The following is a 19,982-nucleotide window of genomic DNA, read 5'->3' as shown; positions in this document are numbered from 1 at the left end:
TTGGAATGGGGTGGACAAGTGGTCCTTTTGAATGACTCTAGATCATGGCCTCTTTGGGGGCTTTCCTGTTGCTTGCATGGTGGGTGGTGGGGGGAGGGCAAGGTTGATGCTTTTGTTGCCGCTTATGCGTGGAAGGGGAGGGGGATTCATGGTTCTTATGTTTTTCTGTCATTCATTCTTTAATGTTTTTCTTCTCTTTTGTGGATGTCTGTGAAGAGTAAGAATTTCAGCTTCTCTGATATTAAATTGAACCATTAATCTTTTCACCTTTCACTCTTAACCTATGACCTCAAAACCTCCATTCTGTCTAGGCCTTTCAATATTAGACAGGTTTCAATGAGATTCTCCTCATTCTTCTACATTCCAGTGAGTACAGGTCCAGGGCCATCAAAAATGCTCCTCATACATTAACACTTTCACTCCTGCAGTCATTCTCGTGAACCTTCTCAGGGCCCTCTCCAATGCCAGAACATCTTTCCTTGATAAGGTGCCAAGAACTGCTCACAATACTCCAAGTGCGGTCTGACCAATGCCCTATAAAGCCTCAGCTTTATATCCTTGCTTTTATATTCTAGTCCTCTTGAAATGAATGCTAGCATTGTACTTGCCTTCCTTACCACCAACTCAACCTGCTGGTTAAACTTTAGGGAATCCTGCAAGAGAGATGTTGGCCTGGGAGAAGATATGGACGTTGGTTTGATTAACCTTCCAGTGAACTAGTTGGATTAGGTGGACACAACTTTGCCTGTGTCAAGTGTGGCTCTACCAGTATCCAACATTCCCTCAGATTTATTTCACAGCTGCGTGGACCAACCATTGCTCAGAACTGCACGCACTTTAAACTTTTTTTTGTAATATGCACACTATGAATATTTAGAATTAAAATAGAAAAATCACATACTTTTGATTTTATTTATTAATTGAAAGGTATAATGAAATACTGTACAGCAAAAAAAAACACTTTTTGTTAACCTTCTGACCTGTCTTTATTACAAATCCATTTTCTATAAACATTGACAAGGGAAAATTTGCAGATGCTGGAAATCCAAACACGCACAAAATGCAGGAGAAACTCAGCAGGCCAGGCAGCATCGATGGAAAAGAGTCCAAATGAAGGGTTTCAGCCTGAAACGTTGAGTGTTCATTCATTTCCATAGATACTACCTGGCCTGCTGAGTTCCTCCAGCATTTTGAGTGTGTTGTCTATAAACACTGTCCAGATTAATTTTGCATCAATTTTGCATTAATTTTGAAAGATACATCTTAATCCACATTAGTTCATCCAAATGTCCCACTTCCAGTCTTTTCTGGATTTACATTTGATTGAATTCATGAGACTGAACCCATGTTTGCAGTCGGTGCATAAGCGTGAAGTTTCAATGATGTCAACAAGAATTGACAGTTTTTCAGTTCTAAGCACGTAGTTCAACATGTCAGTGAACGCCTTAATTGAATCAGTCTTAACTTACTCAGAAACAACAAATTTGAAATCACAATACTGCTGTGGTATTTTTGAGGCAACACTTTCTTCGTTGTTCGTAACAGTAGCTGAGTTTTTTTGTCAGTCATACATTCTCTTTTCCAAATTCAAAACTGGTTCCGTTTGCAATAGCAACAGGGTCAAAGGCTTGCTATTCTCTTTAACTCATTGTCAGGAAATCTATTATCCAAGTGATTACACACATTATATTCACATTGTATGAAAGAAAATTCCAGCTGTGCAGCAACAAAGGTTATGTGCATGGGACCATTTCAGTTACTGCATGGCCAGGCACCCGCGCGGCTTAGAGGGAGCAGAGTCAGTATCTATTAAAAGATCTTATATAAGCTGGCTGTATCTAAAATAGACACAGCTTATTTTACAAAACATTCCGGCAGCTCCAAGAAAAGAGAAAAAAAAAAATTAGCCAGTTACTGCAGTCAATCCTGTTGCCAAGATACATTCCAGGCCATTTGAACACTTGCCATCTAGGCCACTTCCTCACGAACTTCCCTTTTAGAAATCTGAGCTCTTGCCAAGTGCTCTGTCTCAGAAACACTGCAGTTTATTTCAAATGTCACTCCCTTGCCTAATGAGCAGTTCAGCGCTCTGGAAAGCAGTAAATGCTTCTGTCGACCTAAACTGTGCCAAATAGAATTTGCACAGCAAATCTTGTTTTCTTTGCATGCCTCTGTGCAGTCACAAACAGCCTTAGGTAAGTGTGTGGTTGGGCAAGAACCTTTGCCAAAAACACAAATTAGGGTCAAACAATAAAGTAGGTCAGATGAATCAGCTGCTCAGGAAGAGGTAACACCGCACTGCTGAATTAACTCTTCATACAGCAAATGGATTTGAAAAGAGGAGGTGCTTTCAGATTTTGTTTTAATGGACCACTCAGATTCATTCATTCATCACACATACGTCAAAATGTACAGTGAAATGTGTCGTTTGCGTTAACAACCTAAACAATCAGACTCTTGATCAGTCTGCTGCATAATGGTGAGGACTACTCCATTTAGACCACAAGATATAGAAGCAGAATTAGGCCATTCGGCCCATCGAGTCTGCTCCACTATTTCATCAAAGCTGATCCAATTTTCTTCTCAACCTCAATCTCCTGCCTTCTTCCCGTATCCCTCATACCCTCATGTGCCGTGTGCCTCTCTGCTACCGCTGTACCCCTGCGTTCTTCGTGGATCGGTATCGGTTGGTGGCCCGGAGGGTGGGGGCCACTGCATCACCCAAACTCCGATAACTCAGTCTAACACACCATCATCAGTGTGCTCGCTGTCTTCCCGATTCCCATAAGTGATACTACACTATACATACATCATTTCTACTTTATATAGGCTGTGTATTTTTACGTGTTATTTGGTATGATTTGGCAGCTTCATAGCTTAAAGGTTACTGGAGAGCGCTTACGCCGTGTTTTTGCCGAAGGCGCTTGCGTGAGATTTTCGCTACAGAGAACAGTTCAGGCAATGATTGTGGAAAAGTATTTCTACTTTATATAGGCTGTGTATTTATCATATCATTCCTGCTTTTACTATATGTTACTGTTATTTTAGGTTTTATGTGTTATTTGGCATGATTTGGTGGGTTATTTTTGGGTCTGCGAACGCTCACAAAATTTTCCCATATAAATAAATGGTAATTGCTTCTTCGCTTTACGACATTCCGGCTTACAAACTGTTTCATAGGAGCGCTCTACCTTCAGATGGCGGGGGAAACCTGTATTTAGTAGATGCACCCTTGGCAGCAATTACAGCCTTGAGTCTGTGTGGATAGGTCTCATTCAGTTTTGCACATCTGGACACTGCAATTTTTCCCCATTCTTCTTTACAAAACTGCTCAAGCTCTGTCAGATTGCATGGGATCATGACTGAACAGACCTTTTCAAGTCCAGCCACAAATTCTCAATTGGATTGACGTCTAGACTCTAACCTGGCCACTCCAGGACATTAACTTCGTTGTTCTTAAGTCATGCCTGTGTAACTTTGGCTTTATGCTTGTCTTGCTGGAAAACAAATCTTCTCCCAAGTCGCAGTTCTCTTGCAGACTACATCAGGTTTTCCTCCAGAGTTTCCCTGTATTTTGCTGCATTAGTTTTACCCTTTACCTTTTCAAGCCTTCCAGGGCCTGCTACAGTGAAGCAACCCCACAGCATGATGCAGCCACCACCATGCTTCATAGTAGGGATGGTGTGTTTTTGATGATGTGCGGCGTTTGGCTTATGCCAAACATAGCATTTAGTCTGATGGCCAAAAAACTCAATTTTGGTTTCATCAGACCATAGAACCTTCTTCCAGCTGACTTTAGAGTCTCATACGTGCCTTCCAGCAAACTGTAGCCAAGACTTCATGTGAGTGTTTTGCAACAGTGGCTTTCTCTTTGCCACTCTCCCATAAAGCTGTGACTGGTAGAGCACCTGGGCAACAGTAGTTGTATGTGCAGTCTCTCACATCTCAGCCACTGAAGCTTTAACTCCTCCAGAGCTGTCATAGGTCACTTGGTGGCCTTCCTCACTAGTCCCCTTCTTGCACGGCCACTCAGTTTTTGAGGATGGCCTGCTCTAGGCAGATTTACAGCTGTGCCATATTCTTTCCATTTCTTGATGATTGACTTAACTGTACTCCGAGAGATATTCAGTGACTTGAAATTTTCTTGTATCCAACTCCTGACTTGTGCTTTTCAATAACCTTTTCGTGGAGTTGCTTGGAGAGTTCTTTTGTTTTCATGATGTAGTTTTTGCCAGGATACTGACTCACCAGCAGTTGGGCCTTCCAGATACAGATGTATTTTTACTACAGTCAATTGAAACACCTTGACTGCACACAGGTGATCTCCATTTAACTAAATATGTGACTTTTAAAACCAATTGGCTGTACCAGAGATGATTTGGTGTGTCATAAAGGGGGTGAATACTTGTGCAATACTTTGTGTTTTATATTTGTAATTAATTTTGATCATTTTGTAGAGATCTGTTTTCACTTTGACATGAAAGAGTCCTTTTCTGTTGATCAGTGTCAAATCAAATCCACTCTGATTCAATGTTGTAAAACAATAAAACATGGAAACTTCCAAGGGGGGGTGATTATTTTTTATAGACACCATATATATACCATTTACAACCTTGAGATTCATCTTCTTGCAGGCAATCACAAAACAAAACACATTGGAACCCATGAAAAACCACACACAACAAAGACCAGTGAACATCCAATATGCAAAAGAGGTCAAATCACGCGAACAGTAAAGAAAGTAAACAAGTAACATATAGAACGCGAGCTGCAGGGACCCCGGGAGTGAGTCGACAGGCTGCAGAGTCAGTTCAGAGCTGAAGGGAGTGAAACCAGTTCAGGAGCCCACAAGCTGCAGGGCAACAACTGCTCCCAAACCTGGAGGTATGAGACCCAAGACTCCTGCATCTTCTGCCCATTGGTAGAAGTGAGAAGAGACGGAGACAGGTCAAACACAGGAAGACACTCTTGGTCCTCAATGCTTTAATCTAGACCCATTTTTTAATCGGCGCAGAATGAACACAGGTTTGTTTTCTGCTCTCGGGCCTTTATACAACTTCTACCCCCAGAAGTCCCAAACCATGGGTCTCACCTTATAACTAAAGCTGCCCTTCCCAGTAACATCTTTGTGAATCTTGTCTGCATTTCTCCATCTAAAGTTCTGCCTTTCATTAAATAATTGGAGAGAGTGGGAAGTAAAACAAGGGAAGTAAACATTGCCCCTGATAATAACAGGAATTCTGCAGATGCTGGAAATTCAAGCAACACACATCAAAGTTGCTGGTGAACGCAGCAGGCCCGGCAGCATCTGTAGGAAGAGGTGCAGTCGACGTTTCAGGCCGAGACGCTGCCCCTGATAAAATCATTTGGTTAACTTAAAATCACTTTCCCATTTTTTCCTCTCTCCAAAGCAGAATTAGCTGTTTAGTAATACAGTAAAGGAATTAACAAATTGGGGTGTATAGGATGTCCAGGGAGGGGCAGCACCTCTGGTGAAGGGGCTGATCATGTCCATTCTGGGGCAGCTGACTCACCTTTGATCCCTAGCTCTCATCTGTGGATCCAAGTAGCTGTTTACATGTGACAACGGCCACACCCCAGTACACCGCTTCAGCAGGCAGGTTAAACCAGGTGAGGGTAGTCGGCAGGCCACATGCCCTTGTGGGATGGGGACTTGCCTATCCCAGCATGCGAAGTCAGCTTAGCCCCGGCGAACCGGGTGGATGAGACTATAGGGAGATCCAACAACCAGGAAAGCTGTTCTGGAATTCTTCATGAAGAGCGAAGGGCATGATAAGGCAAAGAAGTAATCATGGTCATCCACTCAGAATATGAAGTGTTACTCCTCAACTTGAGAGTGGCCTCACTGTGACAGTAGAGGAGGCCAAGGACTGACATGTTGCAATGGATAGAACTCAAATGGGTGCCATTTTAATTCCACCTATTGTGGCAGGCACAGCAAAGTTGTTTGAACAAAGAGAACAACTATTTCCACACTGTTCTGTACAGATTCTCACCCAAGAACCTTACCAGTTCGACAGACTGTTGAGGTGGCTGTCAACAATATCTCCAGCAGAAATTAATGTTTTGCAATGCAATTACAAGATCAAAGACACAGGAGCAGAATTAGGTCATTTGGCTCAATGCGTCTCACCCGCCATTCCATCATGGCTGATTTATTAGTCCTCTCAACCCCATACCCCAAAAGATGTGCCAGTTAGTAGGTTAATTATTCGTTGTAAATTGTCCTGTGATTAGGCGAGGGTTAAATCGGTGGATTGCTGGGCGGTGCAACCTGGTGAGCCAGAAGGGCCTGTTCTGTGTCCTATCTCTAAACAAATAAACAAACTATTCTCTCAGTTCCTGATACAAGTTTTTTCCCCGCCTGAGAATGAACTCTATCCATGATTGTTCATATGTCGCTGCCTTTTGGAAGCAGAGCTAAGTTTCAGACTTCTTACCCTGCACCATCACTAAGACTGCCTGTATCCACCTGCAGAACATCGCGTGAACCACCTCAGCTGAAACTTTCACCACTGCTTCGGTTTCCTCCTGAACTGCCCACGACCACAAGAAACTGCAGAGTTGTGGAAGCAGTTCAGCACATCACAGATACAAGCCTCCCCTCCATGGGTTTTGTTTACACTTCTCACTGGCTTGGTAAAACAGCCAGCATAATCAAAGACTTCATCCATCCCAGATATCCTCTCTTCTCTCGCTCCCATTGAGCAGAAGATACAAACACCCAAAGACACATACCACCAGGCTCAAGGACAACTACGCTGCTGCTATCAGTGTAAGGAAAGAGTGAATTGTGATCCTTCCTGAGTTTTCATCCTTACAGACCTGTTGTCCCTGTTTTTCTAAATTATGTGTCTACCCTGAAGGTTGTAAGTGATAAGGAGGTGTGCAGTGGTGAAGAGAGTTTTATCTTAGGCTGGTTCACTGCTATTGCTGACACAGAGAACAATATGTCAAGTCAGAGCATGTCCAATTGAAGTTGGACTGTGTCAAGTCGGAGTGTGTTGAAATGAAGTTAGACTATGTCGAGAGATAGAGAGAGTGACAGAGAGAAATAGACAGAGACAGAGAGAGAGAGAAACAGGCTGCGTGAGATTGTCAGATCTGTGTCCCCTCCAGCATTGCAGAGATTGGCTTGCTTAGTGAATGATAAGTATTATGATGATTTCTGTACTGCTACTACTGTAGTCATTTGTATTGCATTTGTGCTACTTCTAATAGAGTGTTTGCTTGTGGTTGAATATGTGTAAAGTGTCTCCTTTCTTTGCAGATACAAATGAAAATACCCTGAGCTGAATAGGAAAAGAATAAAAAATGAAATTTTAAATAATTTTTTGTTGCAATCAGATTCTTAAATGGTCCCCTAATACAGTGAAATAGACTCTTGATCTCACAATCCACCTCATTATGGCTTTGAACCTCATTATTTACCTACACTGCATTTTCTCTGTAACTGTAACACTTGCTTCCGCAATCTGTGATTTTTGTCCTTGTCCTATCTCAGTGCACCATGGTGATGAAATGATCTGCATGGGTGGCATGCAGAACTGTATCTTGGTAGATGTGACAATAAGAAACCAATTTAATTTAATTTATTAACTATTCTAATACAGGCCTGACCGGCTTCCCTTGTTCTACCTTCTATAGACGTCAACTCATCCATCATTAGGGATCCCCACCACCCAGGACATGCTCTCTTCTTGCTGCTGCCATCAGGAAGGAGGTACAGGAGCCTCAGGACTCACACCACCAGGCTCAGGAACAGTTATTACCCCTCAACCATTAGACTCTTGAACCAAAGGGGATAACTTCACTCACCTCAACTCCGAACTGATTCCACAACCTATGGACTCACTTTCAAGGACTTTACAACTCACATTCTCACTATTATTTACTACTTATTAATTTATTATTATTTATTTGTATTTGCATATTGTCTTCTCTTGCACATTGGTTGTTTACCCATCTTTGTTTGTGTATAGTTTTTCATTGATTCTATTGTGTTTCTTTGTATCTACTGCCCACAAGAAAATGAATCTCAGGTGAGATATATATACCCACTTTGATAATAAATTTATTTTGAACTTTGACAAATTGCAAGATAAAGAAAGAATATACCACAAACACAAGAGTTTCTAAAGATGCTGGAAATCCAGAGCAACACACAGAAATGCCGAAGGAACTCAGCAGCATCCATGTAGAGGAATAAAGAGCCAACATTTCTGGTGGAGACCCAGCAGGCTCAAAGACATTAGTAGTCCCGTGTACTGCACTGGGGCTGACAGCTTAGAGTTATGCTCACAGGTCTTCGGAGTGGCACTTGGAATCTCAATCTTCCAACTCAGTGCTTAAACCAATCATTCAGATTGCGAGCACTTCCAGATCTGAAAAGTAATGTGCAGAGGATGCTTCCTATAGTGGGAGAGTCTAGCACCAGAAGGCACAGCCTCAGAATAGAAGCCTGTCCCTTTAGAACAGAGATGTGAAAGAATTTCTTTAGCCAAAGGGGGGTAAATCTGTGAAATTCATTGCCACTAATGGTTGAGGAGGCCAAGTCATTGGGTATATTTAAAGCAGAAATTAATAGGTTCATGATTAGTCAATGCATCAAAGATTATGGAAAGAAGGCAGAAGAATGGTGTTGAGAGGGATAATAAATCAGCCACGGACAGACTCAGTGGATGAAATAGCCCTATTCTGCTCCTGTATCTTATGGTCTTAACTTAATGTATGAACTCACAGCTTTTGATTTGTGTGCTTGTAACTTCTGAGAGCTAAATGTCTTTCACATTCACAGCTCAATTTGCTTTTACAGAGATGGGAGCTCCATAAAATCAAAACCAGTCCTCTTGCAGGTCTCAATCAGCATACTAATTAAATTAATAATCAACTAAACTAATCCCTTCTGCCTACACAAATATCCCTATCCTTCCATTCCTCTCACATTCACGTGTCTTTCTTAGAGCCTTTTTAACGTATCATACCCAATCGATAAAAGGCTAGAGACTAGGGTCAGCAAGTAATTAACATATAACATAGTATAGTACAGGCCCTTCAGCCCACAATGTTGTGCCTGCCAAAATAAAACTAACTTTTCCTTCTCCCCCCCCATAGCCCTTTATTTTTCTATCATCCATATGCCCGAGTCTCTTAAATGTCTCTAACGTATCTGCCTCTACTACAACCCCAGCAACGCATTGAACACACCCACCATTCTGTGTAAAAAAAAACATACCTCTGACATCTTCCACCTTCCCTCCCGCCCCAAGTGCTTTACTCAAATCGCCTTAAAATAATGCCCATTCTATTAGCCATTTCCGCCCTGAGAAAATGTCTCTGGCTGTCCACACAATATATGCCTCTTATTATCTTATACACCACTATCAAGTCAGTGCTGTGGCCAACATTTTTCCCCTCAAACAATGCCAGAAAAATAGACAATCAATTCCATCTACAAACCACAGTAGCATAGTGGTTAATGTGACACTATTACAGCTCAGGGCATTGGAGTTCGAAGTTCAATTCCGGTGCAGTCTAGGCGTCATTCTCCCTCTGACTGCATGGTTTCATCTGGGTGCTCTGGTTTCCTCTCACAGTCCAAAGACGTACCAGTTAGTAGGTTAATTGGTCATTGTAAACTGTCCTGTGATTAGACCAGGGTTAAAAAATGTGGGTTGCTGGGTTGTGTGGCTCATTAGGCCAGAAGGGCCTGTTCTATGGGGTATCTCTAAAATAAATAAATAATAGATTTATCCAGAATAGCCTTGAGTAACTGGTTGCCACACTTCAGCAGTAAACGTAATTTAACAAGAATTTAATTAATGTACTATACAGAACTCATGTGGGTATGTAACGTGTAACATGAATGCAAACATCCATTTTTACAATGTATTTTCTTTAGAAACACACCACTCACAGGAAGGGCATACACACTTCTTAGAGGACACCAGAAATGATTTCCAAACTCCAACACCCCAGACTGTAATAGTGTCACGCTAACCACTATGTGACTGTGCGAAGGCAAATGACAGTGGGAAGGGGGAGTGAAGGACGCTTGTAAAAGAGGTGTATAAAATTACGAGGGGCAGATAGTTACAGCTCAGGTTAGGGGAGTCTAAAACAGGAGGGCATTGGTTTAAAGTGGGAAGAGAAGGAGACCTGAGGGATAAATTTTTCACCAAGAGGGTGGTGGATATATGGAACAACCTATCTGAGAAGGTGGTAGAAGGCAAATACAGACAAATATGATCAGAATCAGGTTTATTATCTGGACACATAAGCCCATAAGACATAGGAGCAAAATTAAGCCATTTGGCCCATCAAGTCTACTCTGTCATTCCATCATGGCCGATTTATTACCCCTCTCAACCTCACATTCTCCTGCCTTCTACAGCAATCTATTGATAAACTACAGCTCATTCAGAATCCCATGCTAGACTTTTAACTAAAACCAGGATACGAAAACATATCACTTCCATCCTAACTACTCTGCATTGCCTTCCTGTATCTTTTAGAATTGATTTTAAAGTTCTCTTACTTTTTTTTCCCCAATATTCTCAATGACCTGGGACTGGATTACATCACAAAATATTTTTGTTTTATAATCCTGCTTGAGCTCTCAGATCATTTTCCAACAATGTCTTAAATTTAAAAATCTCTCTCGAAAGGTAATTGGCAGGTCAGCTTTTTTGAACTCAGTTTCTAAACTGTGGAATTCAATGCCTAAAACTGTAAGGGATGCAGACTCAGTTGACACTTTTAAACTTCAGCTCAAAATCTATTTATTTGATCTTGCTTTTCACTGAAATATTTTTGTCTTTTATTTTTATGTTTGCACTTTATCCCATTGTAAAGACTTTGAACTGCATCGTCTGTATGAAAAAGGCTTGATAGATGTTAAATAAACAATAAAATAGGTTTTGTAAATGAGGGAAGAAATTAATGACGCAAACAAAAAAGAGAGTAGAGAGGAAGAATGCAGTATTATTATTATTCTCCCCATAACCTTTGACACCCCTACTGATCAAGAACCTGCCAATCTCCTCTTCAAATATACTCAGTGACTTGGCTTCCACAGCTGACTGTGGCAATGAATTCCAGAGATTCGCCAACCTCTGGCTAAAGATATTCTTCCATCTCTTTTCTAAAGGGACGTCCCTCTATTCTATTCTGAGACGGTGCCCTCTGGTACTAGACTCCCCCACTATAAGAAACATCTTCTCCACATCCACTTTTTCTAGGACTTCAATATTCGATAGATTTCAATGAGATTACACCACCGCCGCCCCCCCCCCACATTCCAGAGCTATCAAATGCTCCTCATGTGTTAACCCTTTAATTCCCAGGAAAATTTTCATGAACCTCCTCTGGACCCTCTCCAATGCCAGCATTATGTTAGGAAATTTGTTGTTTTGTGGCAGCAGTACAGTACAATATATAAAAAATTACTATAACTTACAATAAGAATATATTTAAAAAGTGCAACAAGAGAGCAAACAAGTGAGGTAGTGTTCATGGTTCAATGTCCATTCAGAAATCTGATGCCATTGGGGAAGAAGCTGTTCCTGAATCACTGAGTGCAGGCTGCCGTACCTCCTCCCTGACGGTAGCAATGAGAAGAGAGCAGGTCCTGAATGGCGAGGACCCTTCATGATGAATGCCACCTATCTGAGGCACCAGCTTTTGAAAATGTTCTCGACAGTGATCAGTGAAGATAGGCAACTTGGTGTGCACGGTTGAGACGAACACAGCCAGTTTCCATGGAGTATTAGTAACAGGTGATCTATAAGCGAGAAGGAAAGCAGCTAATGCTAATCCCTCAGCTGCAGTGACCAGGTTCAGTGCTAATTTGGGTACTGTCTGCCCGCAGACACCTCCCTCTTTCTGCTGAGTACACAGTCCCCTCCAACATTCCAAACCAAAGTTGCTCTGATAGGTTATAAACACAGGAAATTCTGCAGGTGCTGGAAATCCAGAGTAACACACATAAAATGGCAGAGGAACTCATCGGGTTAGGCCACATATATTGAGAGAAATAAAAAGTCGATGTTTCGGGCTGAGACCCTCCATCTGGCGGGCTAATTTGCCAATGTAAGTTATCTCTATTATAGACACAGTAGCAGAAGAATGTAAGGAGAGAATTGTAGTAACATACAGCAAAATAAAAAGAAATAACTGGTATTGCTCAACTGGGAGCTGCTGTGGTCCTGATGGGTTAGAAATACAGTACAGCACAGTACAGGCCACTCGACCCACAATATTGTGCTAACTTTTGAACCTACTCTGAAATCAATCTAACTCTCCTCTCCCACATAGCCCTCTATTTTTCTATCATCGATGTGCCTGTCTAAGAGCTCCCACACACACACACACACACACACACACACACACACACACACACACCACACACACACACACACACACACACACACACACTTGTCTCCAATCACCTGAAATTTATGCTCCCTTGTATTAGTGTTGGGTGGCAGGGTGGAGATAGGTCTCTCCCAAAGGAGGTGTAAGGAACTCCTTCCCTCTGCTAGCCTACCCTTGGGCAAGGTGTAGCACCTGCTTAGCCTCCTGATCAGGGTCATGTGAAGCCATGGGGGCAGGTGGTGGATGCTCGTATGAGTAGCTGGTGCATATCACAAGTGCTGGTTCTGTGACCACTGACGCCAGGCAGACAATCTCTGAAGAGTATTGATAATGGACACTGCCTAGAAGAAGGCAATGACAAACCATTTCTGCAGAAAAATATGCGAAGAACAATCATGATTATAGTCCACATCACAGGACCCGGCACATAATGATGATGATGATGTATTAGCCATTCCCCCACGGGAAAAAGTTTCTGGCTGTCCACTCTATCTATGCCTCTTACCATCATGTACACCTCTATCAGCTCACTTCTCATCCTTCTTTGCTCCAAAGACGAAAGCCCTAGCTCACTCAACCTATTTTCATAAGACAGGCTTCCTATGATCTAGGCAATAGCCTTGTAATTCTGCTCTGCGTTGAAAGCCCTCTTATCGTAATACAAGTTCAAAGACCAGTTTGCTCTACACTATACTGCAGAGTTGTGGACACAGCTCAGCACATCATGGAAACTAGCCTCCTCTCCATGAACTCCACCAACACTCCTCACTGCCTCAGTGCAGCCAGCATAATCAACGATCCCACTCACCTCAGACATTTTCTCTTCTCCCCTCTCCCATCACAAAAGATGCAAAAGCCTGAAAGCATGTACCACCAAGCTCAGGAACAGATTCTATCCCACTGTTACCAGACTCCTGAATGGACCTCTTGAATGATAAATTGGCCTCACAATCTACCTTGTTGTCATCTTACACTTTATCATTTCCTTACCTGCGGCACACTTTCTCAGTAGCTTTTGCACTTTATTCTGCATTGTTATTGTTTTCCCTTGTTCTACCTCAATGCACTGTGTAATGATGATCTGTATGAACAGTATGCAAGACAAGCTTTTCACTTTATCTCCGTACATGTGATAATAATAAACCAATACCAATCATTAACCATAATTAGATCACAGACTGCGTGTAAAAATGTATAGTGACACTATCACAGCTTGGGGCAACAGAATTCCGAGTTCAATTCCAACATCGTCTGTAAGAAAGTTTGTATGTTCTTCCTGTGAGCACATGGGTTCCCACCCCACCGGTGCTCTGGTTTCCTTCCACATTCCAGTTAGCAGGTTAATTGATCGTTGTAAATTGTCCTGAGATTAGACAAGGGTTAAATAGGTGGGTTGCTGGGCAGCATCGACCGTTGGGCCTGTTCCACGCTGTACAAACAAACAATCTGCTGGAGGAATTCATCAGGTCAAGGAGCATCTGCGTATTATGGCAGCAACTTTATAGAGTTCAAGCAAAATATCTGTCTTTTTTTACAACTGATGTCAGAGGGAAGCATTACATTTCGCAGCTCCCATCGGGCAGAAGGTAGGGAAGCCCGAATTCTAAAACCAGCGTGTTCAGGAACAGCTCAGTACATCTCACAACTACAATCGGGCAGGAGGTACAGAAGCCTGAAGCCTTACACCACCACGTTCAGGAACAGCTACTGTACTTCCCTTCAACTATTCGGTTCTTGAACCAACTGGCAAAACACTATTCACCACAGTTCAGCAACGCTATGACCATGTTAATCACTTTGCACTAAAGCAATTTTTTTGTTCTAATTATAATCTTCCCTGTAAAAATGGTATGTAATTTATATTTCTTTCTTCTGAATGCTCCTTATCTGATGCTTTGTGTCAGTAACGCTGCTGCAAGTATGTTTTTCACTGCACCTGTGCACACATGTACCTGTGCAGATGAGTCATAAAGCACTACAGCTCAGAAACAAGCCCTTCAGCCCATCTAATCTGTGCTGAGCTACTAATCTGCCTAGCCCCATTGACTTGCACTGGGACCACAGCCCTCCATCCAAATGTGCTCATGTACTTAACCAAATTACTCTTAAATGTTGAAATCGAACTGACATCCATCACTTCCACTGGCAGTTCATTCCACACTCTCACTACCATCTGAGTGAAGAAGTCCCTACTCACGAGATAAACTTTGGTCAAATGTTGCGCAATTCATTTTTTTTTGCACAAATTCTACTGTATTTCTTTACTTTTCTTTAAATGTCTGCAAGAAAATCAATCTCAAGGTAGTATATGGTAACATAGTCATAGCACAGCACAGAATCAGGCATTTTGGCCCATCTAGTCTGTGCTAAACTATTTAAACTGCCTACTCTATTGAACTACGCAGACCATAGCCCTCCCATCCACACACCTATCCAAGCTTTTCTTAAACATTGAAATCGAGTTTGCATGCACCACTTGTGCTGGCAGCTCCTTCGACACTCTCAACCCCCTCCAGGTGAACAAGTTTCCCCTCATGTTCCCTTAAACTTCTCACCTTTCACCCTCAACCCATGACCTCTGGTTGAAATCCCACAGACACTTAGTGGAAAAAGGCTGTTTGCATTAACCCTATATATACTTCTTATCATTTTGCATATGTACATACACACACACATATTGGACTTTGAATTTGAATAAATTCGAATTTTGACTTTGGAGAAAAAGGCCCTTCCTGTCCATCAAACACCCACTTATACTGAACCTACCTACACTAATGTCATATTTAATTCACCCTACATCCTCACCAAATCCACCCCTCCGAGATTCTTCCACTCACTGACTAACTAGAACAATTCACAGTGGTCAATTAACCTACTTTCCTCCAACACCTTTGGGGCATGAGAGGAAATCAGAATAGCTGGAGGTTAGCATGCAAATTCCAAACTGATATCATCGAGGTCAGAACTGAACACAGGTCTCTGGTGCCATTAAGTACTTTTACACGGAGCACTGCCACAAGAAAATACATCCATCATCAAGGACACCCCACAGTCCAGGCCGTGTTCTCTTCTCTCTACTACCATCAGGCAGGACGTACAGCAACTTTAGGTCCCACACCACCAGGTTCAGGGATAATTATTACCCTGCAACCATTAGGCTCCTGAGCTGCTGAGGACAAGCTCATTCACCTCGACTCTGAAATGATTCCACAATCTACGTTCAGGGACTCTACAACTCATGTTCTCAGTATTATTTTTAAAAATTTGCACAAGTTGTCTTCTTTTGCATGTTGATTATTTGTCAGGCTTTGTTTACGTATAGTTTTTCATAAATTCTGTTATATTTCTTTATTTTCCTTAAATGCCTGCAAGAAAATTAATCTGCAGGTATATATGGTGACATACGTATACTTTGATAATAAACTTATTTTGATTTTTGATTGAACCCAGGTCTCTGGTGCTGAAAGCTAACTGAAGAATGAAAAATGAATCTCAGGGTCGTATATAGAGACATATATGTACTCCGATAACAAATTTACTTTGAACTGCGTCACTGGGCCAAAATCTATTTAAAAAACCCAATGTTCCTTAAAATTAATATTTACAATCAGTTGGATATAAATGACTTCTATGGAAAATACCACGATTGCTGCCTCAGCAAGCTACAGAGGGTTAAGACTCCAAATGACTCAAATCTTAAGAAAACACTGCCAAACATTCTGTGGTTTTGAACTCACTCTTGTCAAATATTAGGCAAAATCTAATCTGCCCATTCACGAGTGAGATCTGCTGCAATAGCAATATACATTTACATGCACCCTTAACAATTAATGTTAAATGTTAATTTCAAAGCAGAAAATATCAAACCAGTTGACACCAAATGCATACGAGGATATTAGTACAGGGGACTAAAACATCACAAGCTTTCATTTTAAGCACAAGAGATTCTGCAGATAACAGGAATTCTGCAGATGCTGGAAATTCAGAGCTACACAAAAAATGCTGGAGGAACTCAGCAGCTCAGGCAGCATCTATGAAGGGGAATAAACTGTCTAGGCTTAGGGCCAAAATGTTGACTCTTTAGTCCCCTCCAGAGATGTTGCCTGACCTGCTGAATTCCTCTTTGGTTTTAAATTATCCCTCCATGGAGAGAGTGGAATACAAAATGTAAGTCAAGGAACCTAAAAGCATAACCATCAACGGCGGTGAGATTGCAATCAAGAATATCTCATCTACAAGGGAGCAGGACAATTGGGGATGAAAGTCATTGCCTCTCTGTGCAGACATACAAAGTACAAGACCAGAGAGAGATATAAAAATAACAGACTGCAAGAAAAATGGGGTTTGGATTACCCGGCCAGTGACAGAATTAGGAGGGAATGCAGGCAATCAGAGGTGGGAAAGAGCTCCTGGAATGGAAGGGGAGCATGGATGGAGCGTCAGTGAAGAATGGAATGCAAGTTGGGAATAAGGGAGAGCCAGTGATTGGAGGCGGTGTAACAGGTAGTGAGAAAATGAAGCACTGGTGATTTAACACCAGAGGAATTCAGCAGGTCAGGCAACATCTCTGGAGGGAAGTAACAGTCAACATCCTGACCCTAAGCCTAATGAGGGAGATAGAGGGAATGCTGTAACAAGAGGGAATGCTGGTGATTGGGAGCAGAGGGAGGGAGCGCAGGCGGTTGGAATGGGAGGGAGAGCAGGTGATCTCAATGGAGGGAGGGAGCGCGGGTGATCTCAACGGAGGGAGGGAGGGAGCATGGGCGATCGGTATGGGAGTGAGTGAGGAAGGGAGGGCAGGTGATCTGGACAGGAGGGAGGGCGGGTGGTCGGGAGGGGAGGGAGCGCGGGTGATCGGGACTGGAGGGAGGGAGGGTGGGTGATCGGGACAGGAGGGAGGGAGGGTGATCGGGACAGGAGGGAGGGAGGGAGCGCGGGTGATCGGGATGGTAGGGAGGGAGGGAGGGAGCGCTGGTGATCAGGAGGGGAGGAAGGAATCCCCGGTGATCAAACCAAGAGAGAGGGTGCGCCAGTGTGGGAAGGGGAGGGGGCGAGCGCGCGTGGGCGATCCGGGAGGGAGCCCCTGTCAGAAGGAGCGCGGGCGATCCGGGAGGGAGCTCCCGTCGGAGGGAGCGCGGGCGATCCGGGATGGAGCTCCCGTCAGAGGGAGCGCGGGCGATCGGGGAGGGAGCCCCCGTCAGAGGGAGCGCGGGCGATCCGGGATGGAGCTCCCGTCGGAGGGAGCGCGGGCAATCCGGGAAGGAGCTCCCGTCGGAGGGAGCGCGGGCAATCCGGGAAGGAGCTCCCGTCGGAGGGAGCGCGGCGATCCGGGATGGAGCTCCCGTCAGAGGGGAGGGAGGGAACGCGAGTGATCCGAGATGCACCTCCGGTCAGCGGGGAGGGAAGGAGCGCCGGTAACCGGGGAGAAAGCGCGCCCCGGTGCGCAAAGCTGCTGCCCGGAGGTAGGCAGCGGTACTCACAGGGTGAGGATGACGGGCCGCGATGCGGCTGTCCCCCGGCTGCCCAAACTGGCGCTGTCACCGGCTCCGGTGGCCGTCCCAGCCGTTCCCCCGCCGACCACCGACCGCCGCCACGCAGGGATCCCCTAACCTACTTTCCACTGCTGACGTAACCGCTGACCTGCTTCTGCGCTCCCCACGCCCCAAGGCCAATCACAGCCCGCCCACAGCAACTGACCTATCAAAAGCCGGCTTGTCGAGTGCTACAACCAATCGAGAGTTACCATTCCGTGAGGACCGCGCCAATCACACACCAGTACTTGCCGAAGGCGGGCTAAACATTCACCTATCAGAATGCTAATTTCGGTGCCGTCCTCTAATAGGTGAGCGGGGAGATAAGGCTGCTTTGTGATTGGGTAGGGTTACGGGCGCTTGGGCTCTGGTTGCTGGGGCAACGGGGTACAACGCCCGGCTTTTCAGCGTGGTGGAAGCTCCGGACGTGGTTGTGGGCGGCTGAGTGTCCTGTGGGTTCTCAATGAGGCGCTCCCTTAGAACCACACCTCCCACAGTGTGACCTTCCCTCAATACTGCCCCGTTCACGGCGGGACCCTCCCTCAGTACTGCCCATCGCACAGTGCAGTGCTCTCTCTGTACCCCTCCCTCAGACCCATCCACCATGCACGGCTCTCCCTGCACCACTTCTATCATGGGACACCCCCTCAATTCCACCCCTCCCTTAGTACTGCTTCTCTGACAGGATGGTAGGCTTGCTTCAGTTTTCATAGAGGGTCTGGAAGTAATCCCAGCAATAGCCATATTTGTTTCCCATGATGGGGGAGTCTAGTACGAGAGGGCATGATTTAAGGATTGAAGGGCGCCCATTCAGAACAGAAATGCGAAGAAATTTTTTTGGCCAGAGAGTGAATCTATGGAATTTGTTGCCACGGGCAGCAATGGAGGCCAAGTCATTGGGTGTATTTAAGGCAGAGATTGATAGGTATCTGAGTAGCCAGGGCATCAAAGTTATGGTGAGAAGGCAGGGGAGTGGGACTAAATGGGAGAATAGATCAGCTCATGATAAAATGGCGGAGCAGACTTGATGGCCAAAAGGCCAACTTCTGCTCCTTTGTCTTATGGTCTATTTGGCAATTTGGGGGGATATAAGAACCCAGAAACATTAAAGAGGCTAGAGAAGAAGAAATCTGATAGGAAAGGAGTGCGGACCATGGGAGAAAAGGAAGGAGGAGGGTCACCGGGGGAGGGGGAAATTGCTGGAAGTTGGAGAAATCAATATTTATGCCATCAGGTTGGAACCAACCCAGAAGGAATATTAGGTTGGTACAGTACCAAGGAAACTGTAGATGCTGTGGGATCGCCTATGAATGAAGAATCTGAGCATAATCATTTATAAAGGTTATTTTCTGGCTCAACTCTATTTTCTTCTTAAATTTTCAGAAATCTCTCAACCTCTGGTTTTAATGAACAGAATGACTGATCCTCCACACCCATCCTGAATGGAGAATACAAGAGATTTCCCATCCTCTGCATGAAGAATTCTCTCCTCAAGCTTCACCGCAGTTTCTTTACATTTTTAAGCTCAAATGAATGAACATCTAGACTTCCTGTCTCCAATCATAGATGTGACCATTAACGGTACCGAAATAGCTATTTTACTATTTACTATGTCAAACATGGTGTTGATAAATTGGTTTATTATTATCATATGTACAGTACTATGGTACATACAATGGAAAACTTGGTCTTGTGTGCCATCCATACAGATCATTTCATTACATCAGTGCATTGAGGTAGAGGGGAAAAGAATAAAAGAATGCAAAATTAAAGGCTACAGTTGTAGAGAAAGTACAATGCAGGCAGAAGATAAAGTGCAAGGCCATGATGAAGTAGATTGTGAGTTCAAGTGAGTCATCACCAGGTTCAGGAACAGTTATTACCCCTCAACCATCAGGCACTTGAACCATTCAGGATAACTTCACTCAACTTCACTTGCCCATCACTGAACTGTTCTCACAACCAACAGACTCACTTTCAAGGGTTCTTCATCTCATGTTCTTGACATTTATTGCTTATTTATTTATTTGTTAGTGTTTTATTTTTCTCTTCAGC

At 43.7% G+C, this 19,982-nt stretch overlaps 1 protein-coding gene across 1 annotated transcript in view; it reads right to left on the bottom strand.

Moving 5' to 3' along the window:
- bmal1a (basic helix-loop-helix ARNT like 1a) overlaps positions 1-18,022 on the bottom strand; it is a 70,824-nt gene extending 52,802 nt beyond the window's left edge. Inside the window, exon 1 of the mRNA XM_063061587.1 lies at positions 17,877-18,022. The gene's annotated coding sequence lies outside the window, so the exon portion shown is untranslated. The remainder of the gene's footprint in view (positions 1-17,876) is intronic.
- Between the last annotated feature and the right edge of the window lie 1,960 nt (positions 18,023-19,982).

The sequence above is a fragment of the Mobula hypostoma genome, chromosome 11, assembly GCF_963921235.1.
Source record: "Mobula hypostoma chromosome 11, sMobHyp1.1, whole genome shotgun sequence".
Classification (NCBI taxonomy): Eukaryota; Metazoa; Chordata; class Chondrichthyes; order Myliobatiformes; family Myliobatidae; genus Mobula; species Mobula hypostoma.
The sequence above is the reverse complement of the archived record's forward strand: the minus strand, read 5'-3'. Positions and strand labels throughout refer to the sequence as shown.